Raw genomic sequence first — 14,161 nt, 5'->3', positions numbered from 1 at the left:
CATTAATTTATATGCTATTTATACATGTGACAAACATGGTGATATCCATCTGACAACCATCGGATGTTAGTAAAAAAAAATGTCTGTTCCTTGACTCTTTGCCGAGTGGTAGAGGTTGATATCCTGAGTCACACAGGCCAAGACACTGGTCAGTGGCACACTCGCAGCTACTGGACACTAGAGAAATGTGTCTACCCTGACCAGTTGGCAATCTCCCTGAGATTGCTCTGATTTGTAGGTGATTGATTTGGTCTCTGACTGTTAGTAAAACTGTCAAAAGAGCAACAAAAACCAGAAAGGAATATTGCTCACCTTCAAGGAAAAAATTGCATCTTTTGAAAAGTGTTGGTTTCAGTGCTTTTACTCTGAAGGCAGACCTTCTCCACTTCCAGTTTGCATTGCATTTGTATAAGTTTCATTTCCACTCAGTGGTTAGTTAGTTAGTGACAGATTGCAGACAACAGCAGCATTCTGACTGATTTCACTTAGCGATTGCCAGCCAACCACTTGCTAACTGGTCAGGAAACACATATCCTCTTTTTCCTCACTAGTGGTTGCATCACGTTCAATATGACTGAAAGCTTTCAGGCAGTGTGTGCATGATGTCACATGAGAAACCTCTATAAAGCAGCCCAGTCACATCCTCTCACTCTCTCGTCCTCCAGGTGGCAGACTGACAAACCAGTTAGTTGCCTTTTTTGTTTAACATGCATACAATCACTTAGGAACTCACCACACATTCAGAGTCCACACATACTTCCTTGTATGTGTTGGGTTCCTTTACTTTATCTAACAGCGGACATTATGACACACATCAGTTTAATACACCATAGCAAAGACAGTCAGCTTTTCTTTCCAGGTGACACAAGGGTCTGTCCTTGCATCCATTTTTTTCTATTTATCCAATTGAGGATCATGTGGTGTTGGAGCCTATTCCAGCTGTCTTAGGGTGGCAGGGTACACCCTGGAGAAGTTGGCAGTCAGTCGCAGAGCTAACACAGGGACTCAAACAACCTTTAGCACTCATATTCATGCCTGTGGCCAATATAGAATTACCATTAAACCTAACCCCATGAATATGTTTGGATTGTAAGAAAATGCCAGAAAGAGAATCCATGCAAACATGTGGAGAGGTAAGCAGCAATTCTCCTAACGGCTGTGTGTTTAAAAATGCATTTAACAATCCAGGCTGTGTGTACAGTTATATATCAAGAGCTGGAGCCCTATTAAAAAGTTCATGATGATGCAGAAAATCAATGTCTTCACTGGGCTCATGGGCAAGAGAAACAGTTCCCTTTTTATGCAACCTGGTATTTAATATGTTATGTCATTATCTTAGTAACTAAGATAATGAAAATTTCTCAGCCCCTAATTGAAACTAATCAAAATTTAATAATGACTATTCTGACACACACGCCTTTTACCATTAAATTTGACTGTTTTAATATCTACCCTCCAAATCTATTCACAAAGCCACATTAATATCTAATCAGGTCATGTTCTCCATGTGAGCTACCTGTGTAATGATTTCTTCATCATTCTTGAGCCACCATGTTCACAAGAATGTGAGGAGGATGCAAGCATGACCTATGACATGCTGTGACATATCAGCTTGACATTTACCAGTTTCAGTTCATCTCAACAAGAGGAAGGAAATTTACCTTTTCTGGAAGTTATGAGATTTGAAAACTTTTCTTTTTTACTAAGTATGCCCAGGAGTCAGCTATTCTAATAAAGTAATTTGGGACCTAGAGAAGTCCTATATGCTCTGAAGCCTGATAGTGTTTCTTATTTATTACTGCCCAATGTAGCATCTATAGAATAATCATAAACTTCAATTACACAAGTTTAGAACTTGAAAATATAACCACCATTGCAATATACTGACTTTCGTGTTCTCCTCATGCAGAACCAAATGTAAAACTACAAAAGGTCAAATGTTAACTATTTAACCTTTCACTTAGTCCCAGTCAACCAAACGTGCCACTTAGCTGTAATATTTAATATGAAATATTGTCAAAATAAAAATATTCATGTACAGCACATTTCAACGAGAAAACAGTCTGCTTTAATGAAAGACTTTTTGTGCTTTCCCATCGAGGGTCATCTGAGGCGTGTTGGTCCTCTTTTACCTCCATGCGCAAATCTCCAGGCAGGGAAGGAGGTGGCCATGCTGCGTTTACTGAGATTAACAGCAGATGTTTGGACTTTGAAAGCCAGTAAATATCTGAAAATGACTCAGCTCTATAATGCGTTTTGCACCATCATGGACTGCAGGTTCTACCTTGTGAATGATGCAGTGGATAGCTGTCAGGCGTGGCTGCAGCATCAGTTGCAAAGTCAACAAACCATGTGCATAACATTTCTTCAGAGACTCCCCTGGCTGGTGTACAAGACCTGGTGCATAAGTGCATTTCAACAAGCTGAAATATGAATCTGCAGATGTCACATTTGTGGTTAGATTTAAAAATAATATTTAACTGAGGTTGGGATATGTAGACCAGAAAAGCAGTTGTGAAATCCACCAAATCCCGAGTACACCAAAAGGCCATTTTTGCAGTTGCAAATGAATTTTATTTCTTTGTAATTTAAACTTGTGTTCATCTTCTCGACGGCCATCATTTCGTATTCCGACAAGATCTTTGAACTTTGAATATTTCAGTTTTCCTCAATTTTATTTCCATCACTTAGTAGTTCACACAGTCTCACTGTGCATCTTTGTTATGCCAGTGTGGCCCGGAAACTGGATGGAAGTGCTTTGCTTTAGCTGGTGTTAAAACATGTGCCACGCTGCTATGTGGGTGTGTGAAAGACTAATATGTTGGCTTCAGATTCAAGATTTTCTCTCTGTAACTTTACTAGAGGACTGAGAGCATAAAGAAGCCGGTAGCTGAACTGGACAGTAAAAAAAAGTGAGGTCTGACTCTAAAAGTATATCAAACCAAGCCAGTTTAACCTCAGTGCAAGCTTTAAAATAAGATTTTGTACAGTCTAAATGACTCAGCCCATTTTATTTGAAGGCCTGCAGCACACAGAAGTCCACTGTAAAGTCACGTTAAAGGGATTATATATTTTAAAAAAAGATTTACTTTCTATAAAAAAGTTAAAAACATTTAAACCTTTAAGCAAATTCAGTCGTGTGCTGTTTTGCAAGTGCAATTTTATTGAATATGTTAAAAGTGTTTGGCTTTGATATTGCGATGAGCCTTTAACTGACCTCTTGAAAGGTATTGATAGTCAAGTACTAATTAATATACAAGTTGCTTTCTACTTGACAGCAACTTAAGGAGTTGATGTTCACAATGCTACACAACCCTTTCGAGCAGTCAGTAAAGCTCCCCTTTCAAAAACGTTGAAGTGTATAAATACTTTAATATTAGCTGTTTCAACATTAGCAATCACATGATACAAACCCAGCCTCAGGTGGTCACAGGCTAGTGTGTTTCTAATGCCAAGACCCCTTGGGAAATAAGGGCCAGATTATCCATTGTTAAGTTTATAATTAAGGTAGCGCTGAGGACATTAATGTAGGAGCCAGGCAGCAAACATGATCTGTCCTGCTCATTGGTAATTTTAATAGATGGTGTTAATTTAACATCATAACACAGTTATTTGTGTGTCTTTTCTTTGTTGTTTCTTTTGAAGATTTAAGCAGGGAAACGTCGACTAGCAACTAGACAAAAAAACTTCATTTTTTGTCTTTGTTTTTACCCCCAAGGTGATGAAAATGGTATCGAGTTTCGAGGCTTTTTCTGGATATCTCAAGGTCATAGTCCTTCCCGGTCCATTTTTTTTTAACCCCAATTCAGGGTCACTCCAGGTACTGGGACATATCCCATCTTCTCCCATCAAGTCTTTTCACTGAAATCGGTTTCACAGCAGGAAAACAGCCCGTACAGGACAATACAACACTTCTTTTGCCTGCTTCTTATGCTCTTTTGGGTAAATGTCAGTACTGTTGACTTATAGTTCACATATCCACCAGCTGAAACTGCCCTGAAACTGTCCACAACTTCTTATTTGAAGTTGTGATACAAATTCGATACTTGCTGGCTCTGAGCTTGGAAACTGGGCTTGGTAATATAAATGTTAATAAGCTGAAACAGTCTGAAAAGTATTTCAACCCTATATTTGACTAGAAAATAGATGCTATTGGTTTTTGAAAAAAAAAAAAATCTGCCTTTGATGACAGGAGTGAAAAATAGAAGAGGCCTGGTGGGACGTCTCATGACTTATGGGATTAATCGTAACAGGAGTGAAAGAACACCCTGGAGAGGCTGACTCTTTCAGACGGCTTTGTAATATCAGACAGGTCTGAGTATTGAGAAGAAGTTGACTGTAGTTCCTTTTTGTAGTGAAACAGAGCAACTTTCCGCTCTTATATTTATTCTGTTCACATTGAAGCGTCTCATCAAATGTGCTGTTTTGCTGTTCTTGGCAGCGCTGCCCTTTTGCATATTGCATTGTATGCTATTTGCATCAAGTCTGATAAAATGGAGCCATACTTTACATCTCTTGGACTTATTTACTGCTACTATGTGACTCAAGCCTCAGAACACAATGAAAACACATGAACCAAATCTCTGTTCAGCATGCTTCTGACATGTGTTTGTAATATTGCATAATGTAAGAGAGCCTGCGACATAGTAGCTGGTTTTTATTTTTGAAGGTATCAAAGTTAAGTTCCGAGTCCTAAGGCTGGTTTATTTTTGCCACTTAGGATTAGTTAAAGGAGTTGGTGTTTTTAAATCATGACATCAGTGCGGTCTAGTTTGTCTTGAACAATTGCTTTGTTCCAGTTACAGATGGTACAAAACAGAAAAATGAATCTGTTGCTGAAGTGCTTTACATCTGCATTCTATCTGGAGGTCACCAGATGGAGATTGCAAGAAGACTCCTGGTCCTATAGAAGGCAATAGGTCCTTTCACATAGGTAACAGTGCATTCAAATGCACTCTCAACCCCATTCTCTTCTTTTGCTTGTGCATGCAAATGAGATACAGGCAGAGCACAGTTGACAGCTCAACACAAATTTTGGGCGATTTGCTCAGTCTAGCAGTCAATGCAGCGCATTCTGCTTCCAGTGTGAAAGGGCCATGTATGTAGATGACTTTCTGTCCTCAACTCTTTTAAGTTTATGTGCTCAGTCACTCATGTTGGGCCATATTGCCAGATAGATAAAACAAACCCACCTTGTAATTAATGGTCATACTGTGTTTCATAAAAGAGAATTTTTAGTTTTTTATCACAACAACGTGTGATTGACAAGTGATTAGCCAATGAGAAAGCAGCTTCACAGGAGGAGAAAACAAATCTCAAGGCCAACTGAGAATGTCATAGTAGCTATGGCCACCTTTTATTCTCTCTTTGGTTCCAGTTAGTTATGACAGTGTCACAGATACACGTATAAAACCCCAACCCTAAGCCTAAATGGAATTCAGCCATTGCTATTTATCGTACTGTTTATTTTAATCTCTGTGTGCAGCGCTTTCTGACTACCTGTCTATGAAAAGCGCTTAATAAATAAACTTTACTTACTTAAACTTTATTATCATAGGTTTCTGTTTTCCCCCCCTTTTTTGTAGCCCCAAAGTCAGCGTTGCAAAGTCAGCATCACCTGATGCCATTTCTATTTGAGGCTAGCCTTAGGCTAACAGCTTGAGGATGCGTTAGCCATGTTTATCACAACAAACCTGAAATTCACACACTGAACTGCCCGTGGGTGAGTTGCATCATGGATAATCGTGATGGTGTAATAATTTGCCAGGGAAAAATCATGCTTTCAATACATTCATGATCATCACAGTTACAGATGTTACACTGGCTGTTATGCTATGCAACCCTAACATGGCGCACTTTTAAATGTGCAGCGCATTGATATAGTTGTAAAAACATTGTATAGAACTAACATAATTATTCAGTGTTGTGATAAATGTTTAGTGTGACAATGCCTTTAATCATCTAATGTTTCTTTCTTTTTTCTCACTCTTGTCGTGATTCTGTAGCTGATTTTATTCTTCCTTATATGTTAATTTTAAAAAAAGGTGTTATATAAGCTACCCTACACTCTTTAGATTTTGTTATTTATGTTATTTTTTGAGATGTAAATGAACCAGATAAAGATGGAGATAAAAATAAAATCTATAATTACTGGCAATAATATAATTCGAACCCTTCAGCCTTTGCTACGAGGTTATCCGTGCAGGTTTTGTGTTAAGTCACAGCACAAAATTGAGCCCATATCACTTAAAAACTCCCTTATTTTAATCCTGCCTAATGTTTTTCACCCAGGTGTTATTTTGCAAATAATTCACTGTCATTAATTATTCATTGTCACTTCCCATCTCATTATCCACCAGTGGCCACTCCACATCCAAGTCCCAACATTATCGCTCTAGTATTCCCTTCCTGTGCGAGCCATAATTTAGTACACTCTGAGATCTTATATCATTATTTCTTTATGCATGAGAGAAAGTGTTTATTTGAAACACTTTCTCTCATGCATATGTATATTTATATGGAATGGAAGTGTGAATTGTGGCCCATGCACTTTTAATAGAGTATGAGTGAGGTGAAAAAATTAGATTTTCACTGAATTTTACATTAGTACAAAAACACTGAGAAACACAGCTTTTACTCCTAAATCCGTAGCGTTACAAAGTACGCATAAACTGGCCTGTGCATGTATTATATGCACTGGTCTATGTATGCAAACATGTCCACAAGTAAGCAAACGTGCTCTTCCTTCCAGGTATACACCCCTCACACAGAGACACACAGGAAGTTCTGACTTCCTGGGACCACCATGTTTACAACCACTGGTTATTTCTGGAACCACCCTGATCTTTGTGTCCTCTTCCCCTCTCATTCTCTCGCGATCCCTCTTCCTTATCCCCGTGGTCATTTGTATTCATCCACTTTCATTTACTGTCACCCTGCATCAGTTACAGCCTGCTCTGACTCTCTCTCTCACTTGGCACGCCGTTCCTCTAGTTTTCTCCCCTCACTTCCATCAGTCCCTCACTTTTGACCACCTCCCCTTCCCCCTTCCCATTTCCTCTCATCATGGCAGGCTGCATGCAGTGCCGCTCATAAAATAACAACTATTACCGCGCTCCAAAATAAGCACAACTGAACATGAGACGTCTGCACAAGGGTAGTTATTCAACGGCATGCACACTCACATGCACGCTTTTAATCAAACGTTCCAGTGGAGTGTTCTCATGGATCCTGACCAGGGTCTATATTACTTTCCTTTGGCAGTGAACCCAGTAATAACCAAAGACTCCCTGAAGTTTTAGCTTACTGGGTTATTATTCAGTCCTGATGCACATCGACTTTGACTCATAATGCTTTGAGAATTGCAAAAAAATAATTCTAATAGATTGTTATTCACCATTTGTTTTTGTTCAGTTTTCTTTCCTTTTCCCACCCTTCTTCTGGTTTTCAAATTGGATGTGGTATAAAACGTATATAATGTCGCAAAAGAGTTGGGAAAGAGGCATGTTTACCACCACGCTCCATCACCTCTTTCCTTTTTTACAGCACTCTGTAAGCATTTGAGAGCAATTTTTGCAATTTAGAAAGCAAAATGCTTTCCTATTATTGCTTCAGAAGGGATTTCAACTGTACACCATTTCTCATTTCATAACGCGCCAAATGTTTTCAGTAAGTGACAGGTCTGAACTGCAGCCAGGCTAGTTCAGCAAGGCAAGGAAGTTCTTTTATTTTTTTGAAGCAGATTTTCACATCCAAAGCTAGAGTCAACTACAGAGAAGTGCAGTGATTTGAAAAACGTAACCATAAAGTATCCTGATTCTTTGTAAAATTGGAACGCACAAAAACATGCGCAAGTCGTTTAGCCATAATGGTGCTTTCACAAATTTATAAGCTACCCATAGCATGTGCATCATTTAAAGTCTTCCTGTCATAAGTACTGTGTTCACTGACGATGCTTGTCAGAGGTGCACGTTTAGTGATTTCCACTATAGAGTCATGTGTGTTTTTAATCCATCTCTGTCTAAGGGCCTAAAAATTGTAGCCATCAAGTTCAATTCTTCTCTTTTGTGCACAGAGTTATTTGGATTCTCTGTATTTTAAATGATATATTCATTAGACGATGAAATCCCACATTTCTTTTGTAATTAAAACATTTTATTCTAAAGTTGTTTTTGCTCACTTAGTGTTTTCATTTTCAATTAACCTAACCAGTTGTGTTTTTGTGCATGCTTTATAGACTTGCTGCCCTTTTAGCATCTAAATTGAAGGAAAAGAAAAACAAATATTTCCTGCAAAAAAGAAAAATCTCACTTTCAACATTTAATAAGTTGCCTTGGTGTTATTTTTAATAACACTCTTGCATATTGGTAAATGGCCTGCATTTGTATAGCGCTTTTCTAGTCCTTAAGGACCCCAAAGCGCTTTACACTACATCCAGTCATCCACCCATTCACACACACACATTCACACACTGGCGATAGCAAGCTACATTGTAGCCACAGCTGCCCTGGGGCGCACTGACAGAGGCGAGGCTGCCGGACACTGGCGCCACCGGGCCCTCTGACCACCACCAGTAGGCAAACATGGGGTTAGTATCTTGCCCAAGGATATTTGGCATGCAGCCAGGAGGCAGCCTGGGATCGAACCACCGACCTTCAGAGGCTGACCTGCTCTGCCACCTGAGCTACAGCCACCCCTTACATATTTACAGAGTGTTCCTGGCACTGAAGCGCTTCTACACACTTGATTTCATAATGATACATTGAAAAGCAAATCCTATAGCTTACTTAGTACTTGCGGGCAGAAGGAAGATAATTAACAATCGGACGGTCTGATCTTTCACTTCAAACTGAAACATTCACTGCCCATTACACGCAGAGTTTGGAAGCAGCAAAACAATCTAGTTCTATCACAGCCATCCTGTTGGATTCGGATTCTTATCTTTCTGTATTCCCCAGCATGTCTGTGTTTGCTTTCAGACCATGAGGCAAGAGCGTGTGACCTTCTACTATCAGTGGGGTTGAGGGAATTAGACCACAGTCCCTGCCAGGGTCACCATGACAGCTTTTCTGACCATGAAATATTCTCACTGTGCATGAGACACCAGCTGCACAAAACAGCAGGAAAACGGGCGGAAGATCATGGAAACTATTCTCCAAATTAAGTATTGCTCTAGTGTGTCCCAAAGAATTTCTTTTATTCATATTCATATCCGCTCGTGAACACTGTGTTTTGTTGCCTTCAGTATTTTTTCTCTCTCGTGAGGGAACAGTGAGTTATTTGGCTCTTTCTCAAGATACGCTGATAATTCCAACCGAATCTATAGTTTGCGTTCCTTTGCTTTTTCTGGGGAAAAGCACTTCATAAGGTATGATAGCAAGCCTCTCCAGTGGACCGTGATGTATGCTGCAGTCGGGGGGAGAAACGCTGAGAAAACTGTACAAAACATGAGAACTATCATATCTTTTTTGCTCTACAGTGTCCTTAGCAAGAGAGGCATTGATAATTCATACTTAATATACAGTTTATGTCTCACTTTCTTTTCCATAAGAGTGGACTGGCTCCATTTTGCATTCACTAGACTTACTGTTTTCACCGCAGGCTGTGAGTCATCTAAAGTGAGAGCTCTTTAAATGTTAAAACTATAAAGAAAAATGTCACTGCCCATAAAGTAGAAAATTGTAGCGCTTCGTAGTCGTGCTGAAAAAGACAGTTGGTATAACAGATCTTCAGGAAATTACAGCTCTGAGCACCCCTGCATGGCCTCAGTTGGGCAACACACAGTGGAAAGTCTGACATATATGGAGCTGTGTTTCTGTCTAGGACACACAAAGATGCCTCTGAATGGTTTATATGAACTGCCGTGTGTGGTCTTGCTTTATGTCTTCATGTTTCTGAGAAAATGCTGCCATCTATTGGTCCAATAAGCAAAATGAACAAAAAGAACTCAGTGGTTCGCATCAGATTCTCCATCAGCCACTACTCTATTTTCATAATGTGCTTATATGTATATGGTACTACACGAAAGAGCATGGTGACCAGAAATACAGATGGAAGTGTAAAAACCAGGAGTCGTTTTCACAGAGATTTTTTCTGAGATTTTGCATCTGTGTCATCTGCAACTGCCTTCAAAATAGTCTGTTTTTATAGAAAACAAAGAATCTCTATCACTTTCTGTGCAGCAAACAATGCATTTTTATGTATAGACATCATATGCCACCCAATATTGCAGCATTAAAGAAAAATTTATAAAAATTCAAATTTTAAATAAATGTTTCATTTAATATTAGATTTACAAGAATGCATGGATATTTGATCCCACAGCAGGGTGGTATAGCTGATGCTAAAATGCAGACATTTACAGGGCTATGACTTTATTATGTGTCTTGGCGGGAAACAAGATTAGAGCAAATTGTAAAATTTGTTTCTATTGCGTCATATTTCTCTCTGCTGTGCCTTTTTAAAAACATATCGCCGAGCACTGGAATTAATGTTCATCTGGTGTGATGGAGGTAATTTCCGTATATTAGTGATATATACAGTCGGTGTGTGTTCTAGACTAGTCCTGGCTCACACAATAAAAGGAGATATCCACTTGGGGGAGACAGAGCTGCATTAAGGTTTTGGCTGTATTGTGCCATTAATATTGCAGCTGGTAGTTGCTACGTGGAATTGCTCAGAAATTCTTGGTGAAATCAGTCTTGGTCAGGTCATCTTGTTTGCTTTTAAACTGCCTGGTGCACCAGCTCCTTGTATTTCATCTGTGCTTCCTTCCCATTCATATGTCTGCTACAGTAATCGGAGTTATAACTATGATAAAAGGTTAATTTAATAAGCCTAAGTCACCTTTGACATTCTCATAACGTATTAAGAATAGAGCTGGGCGATATGAGATTTTTTCATATCACGATATGTTTTTTTCATTTCAGGCGATAACGATATCTATCACGATATAAGCCAAATAACTATATTTGTAAGATTTAAATGTGCCGTTGCTCACAAGTAAAATGTGAAATAATCAGCAGCTTGTTTTTATTTATTGATTATATTATTTATTTCCCATAATAAGTTCAACAGGGTAGATGTACTTAAGGAACATGAGACTTTTTCAGATAAATAAAGGCAAATATTGCAAACTACACAAAAGGCAGCCGCTAAAGCGTTTAAGTTTCAAAATAGAACAAACGAAACAGACTACTAAATTGTCAATTCCACTTAGAAACAAAATATTAATTCTAAAAATAAATCTTAGTTTGTGTTACAGAAGAACAGACAAAACTGACTAACTTTTGTCAATATCAAATAAACTGAGAACTAAAAGGAAATTCTCAATCTCTCCTTGTTGTATAGCTTAGCTTTTCAAACAGTTTTAACAGTTACTTTAGTCTGACAAAAGCCGAATGACGAATTAGTGCTTCCAGTCAGAGACTGAGGCTACGTCCACACGTACACGGGTATTTTTGAAAACGGAGATTTTCCGTTTCCGTTTTAAAAAATAATCCCGTCCACACAAAGGCAGAAATGAAGGAAAACGCTGCTATGAACATGCCAAAGCAGCAGGTGGCGCTAGATTCCTAACCGTGCAGAAATGTTGGCCAATCAGAAGTCTAGAAGCCTCGGTGGGAAAAAGTAAACAAAGCTGGGGCATAGAAGCAGAACCGAGTCGTATGTGTGGAGGGACAGTAACTGTGTGTATATGTAAGCATTTAAACACTGCAGAGAGTAGAATTAACAGTATTGTAGAAATTCATTTCACCGAAACAATAACGTGGCGCACAGTGTGACGCATGCACCAGTTTATTGTATTTCCAGACTTGCTTTCGGCACAATTTACAGTGCACGCTACTCTGTTTTTTGTCAGACTTGAAATAGCCGAAATACCTTCACACTACGGAACTTCTATGGCTCTTCCGTTCGACAATCTCTCCGGCGTTGGAACCATCATCTGTTTTCTCTTCGGTCACGCTCGGTTGATTTTTCTAGTCGGCACACTCATTTCCTCCATTACCGCTGGCTGCTTCCCAAACAAACACACATGCGGCTTGGCACTTGTGCTGTACGTTACAAGTCACGCGACGTGACGCTGCGGCTGTGATTGGTTCGGCTCTGCGCTACTTAATTTGGATTGGCTGACCTTTTTTTTTTTTTTTTTTTTTTTTTTTAGAGGACAAGAGCGGCGAGGTCTATCGCGATAGCTTAATTTCTCTATCGAGTAAAAGTTATATCGCGATACATATCGTTATCGTTCTATCGCCCAGCTCTAATTAAGAAATACGGTGCACTGATCTGATTATCTAGTGTCTTGCGGAGGCCCTTTTGCCAGTACTAGGCCAGACTCCAGGCTGCAGTCTGGGAGGTGACAGCATGCTGTGTGCTGCCAAAAGAAACACACGCAATCTGTCAAGATTACCCCCGCTTTTTTTTTTTTCAAGGAGTAGAGACACAAAGATTTGATTTATTAGTTTGTTTTGCAAAGAATAGAAATGGAAAATTAAAATGTTGACAAAACTAAATCATAGTTAAAATATGTATGAATGTGAATGCATACAAAGCTACACTCTGTAATATCTGGTTTCCTTCGAGGTGTGGTGAACTCTATTTTCTGCTCTGCTATCTTGGATATCAATCATTTGTTTAATATAAGGCTAATATATAATGCACAAGCCTTCAGATCTTGTCATTACTTGATGTAGTAAATAAATCTATGATTCTACTTATCCACTTAGCCGTTGCCATGCCTTTCTTTATCGCTTTTTTGTTGCTTTAATGAAGGTGGTCGCTTGTGCTTTATGTGTGCACCACAGTGATGTGTTGTAGTGTTTGCAGCAACTGAGACTGTTTTTTGTGCGTGATGCACTTGAGTTTTGTCTTGTAGATTGGCTTCCATTTTCTTGCTTTTGTTCCTCCAGCCTTTGGTTCTTGAAAAATCTACTTGTCCCTCTCCAGCCATGTTGCCCCTGGTAACCAGGGGGAAACGCACACTGACGTCACGCGTGGCAAGGGGAAGTAATCGCTGAAAAAAGAAATGTTTTACAAAGCGTAGAAGATGAGGCGTAAGAAAGGTAGCACGAGAAGAGAAACAATGGAACAATGACAGCAATTACTGTATGTGAGTCCGTCAGAGGAAAACAAATAAAACATGTTTTCACGGAGTGGCATTCATCCCTTTTGACTGACTGTTGTAAGGTGATGATGAATTGCGAGCCGTCAACCGAAGGCCAACAGCTCTCCACTGTCATCGTGGCTGGAAGTGTCTTACTGACTGCATCAGCTTGCCTGTAGTAGAGGTTGCTCTGTGATGGTGTTGAAAGGCCAAATGCCCCAACCATTACACCTTCCAAAATGTCACATTTTTAGCAACTAAAGGTTTTTGAAATTAATTTTAAAAATATTTTAAAAGCCATTATTCCAAGTATGCATAGATGATGACATTTATGATGATATTTAACACACAGCCAGGCTGGAGGCACTGCTAATGAGGAAACTCTCCCTGCTGTGGTTTCATTTTCCTTTTTTCCTCATGTGTGAGAAGTTCACTGCTGAACCATCAGTCAGAAGGATGTATTGACCATGACTTAGTTTTGCCTCTGTCTAATTTTTGCATTGCTGTCTTAAATGTATGTTACTTCTGTAAATATGTGTGAAATATTATTCAAATCTGCAAAAATGAAATGGGTAGTCCATATTATACACATTATTAAAACATGCATCCTCTTAATTAGATTTTAAAGAAAATCTGCTTTCCCTGATCTTTTTTTGCTGTAGTTGATGCAACATTGTAACTAAGTTAAAAAAAATTATTGAATGCATTCTCTGATCTTTTGGCAGCCAGTGCGCTGCTTTTGTTCATAGGGAAAGCTGATTTTAGACAGATGGATCCAAAGTGCCTGTAGTGGTCACTGGGTTGTATTTGCATGTTTGCAAGTGTTATGGTTAGAATTTATTGGAATTAGAGCCAGACTGATATATTGGCCGTCTAATGTTATCGGTCCTTGTTGGCTATATAGCAATATATGAGCATCAGCATTTACAACAGGCAATAAATGAGAATTTAACAAAGTAAAGAAAGTACAGGATAAACAGAGATAGTGTCAGGCAGAGTGTTAACAAATAATCCAAAGCTTGCTATGACAATAAAAAGTTTATTTTTAAACCGACAGGT

At 39.0% G+C, this 14,161-nt stretch overlaps 1 protein-coding gene and 1 long non-coding RNA gene across 4 annotated transcripts in view; one reads left to right on the top strand and one right to left on the bottom strand.

The window, feature by feature from the left end:
• LOC143421496 (uncharacterized) overlaps positions 1 to 12,256 on the bottom strand; it is a 41,811-nt gene extending 29,555 nt beyond the window's left edge. The window contains exon 1 of the long non-coding RNA XR_013101164.1: positions 11,881 to 12,256. This is a non-coding gene — a long non-coding RNA (uncharacterized LOC143421496). The remainder of the gene's footprint in view (positions 1 to 11,880) is intronic.
• Positions 1 to 14,161, top strand: part of pde4d (phosphodiesterase 4D, cAMP-specific) — a 207,250-nt gene that overhangs the window by 82,784 nt on the left and 110,305 nt on the right. The window lies entirely within an intron of this gene.

This window comes from Maylandia zebra, linkage group LG12 (assembly GCF_041146795.1).
Source record: "Maylandia zebra isolate NMK-2024a linkage group LG12, Mzebra_GT3a, whole genome shotgun sequence".
In the NCBI taxonomy this organism is placed as follows: domain Eukaryota; kingdom Metazoa; phylum Chordata; class Actinopteri; order Cichliformes; family Cichlidae; genus Maylandia; species Maylandia zebra.
The sequence above is the reverse complement of the archived record's forward strand: the minus strand, read 5'-3'. Positions and strand labels throughout refer to the sequence as shown.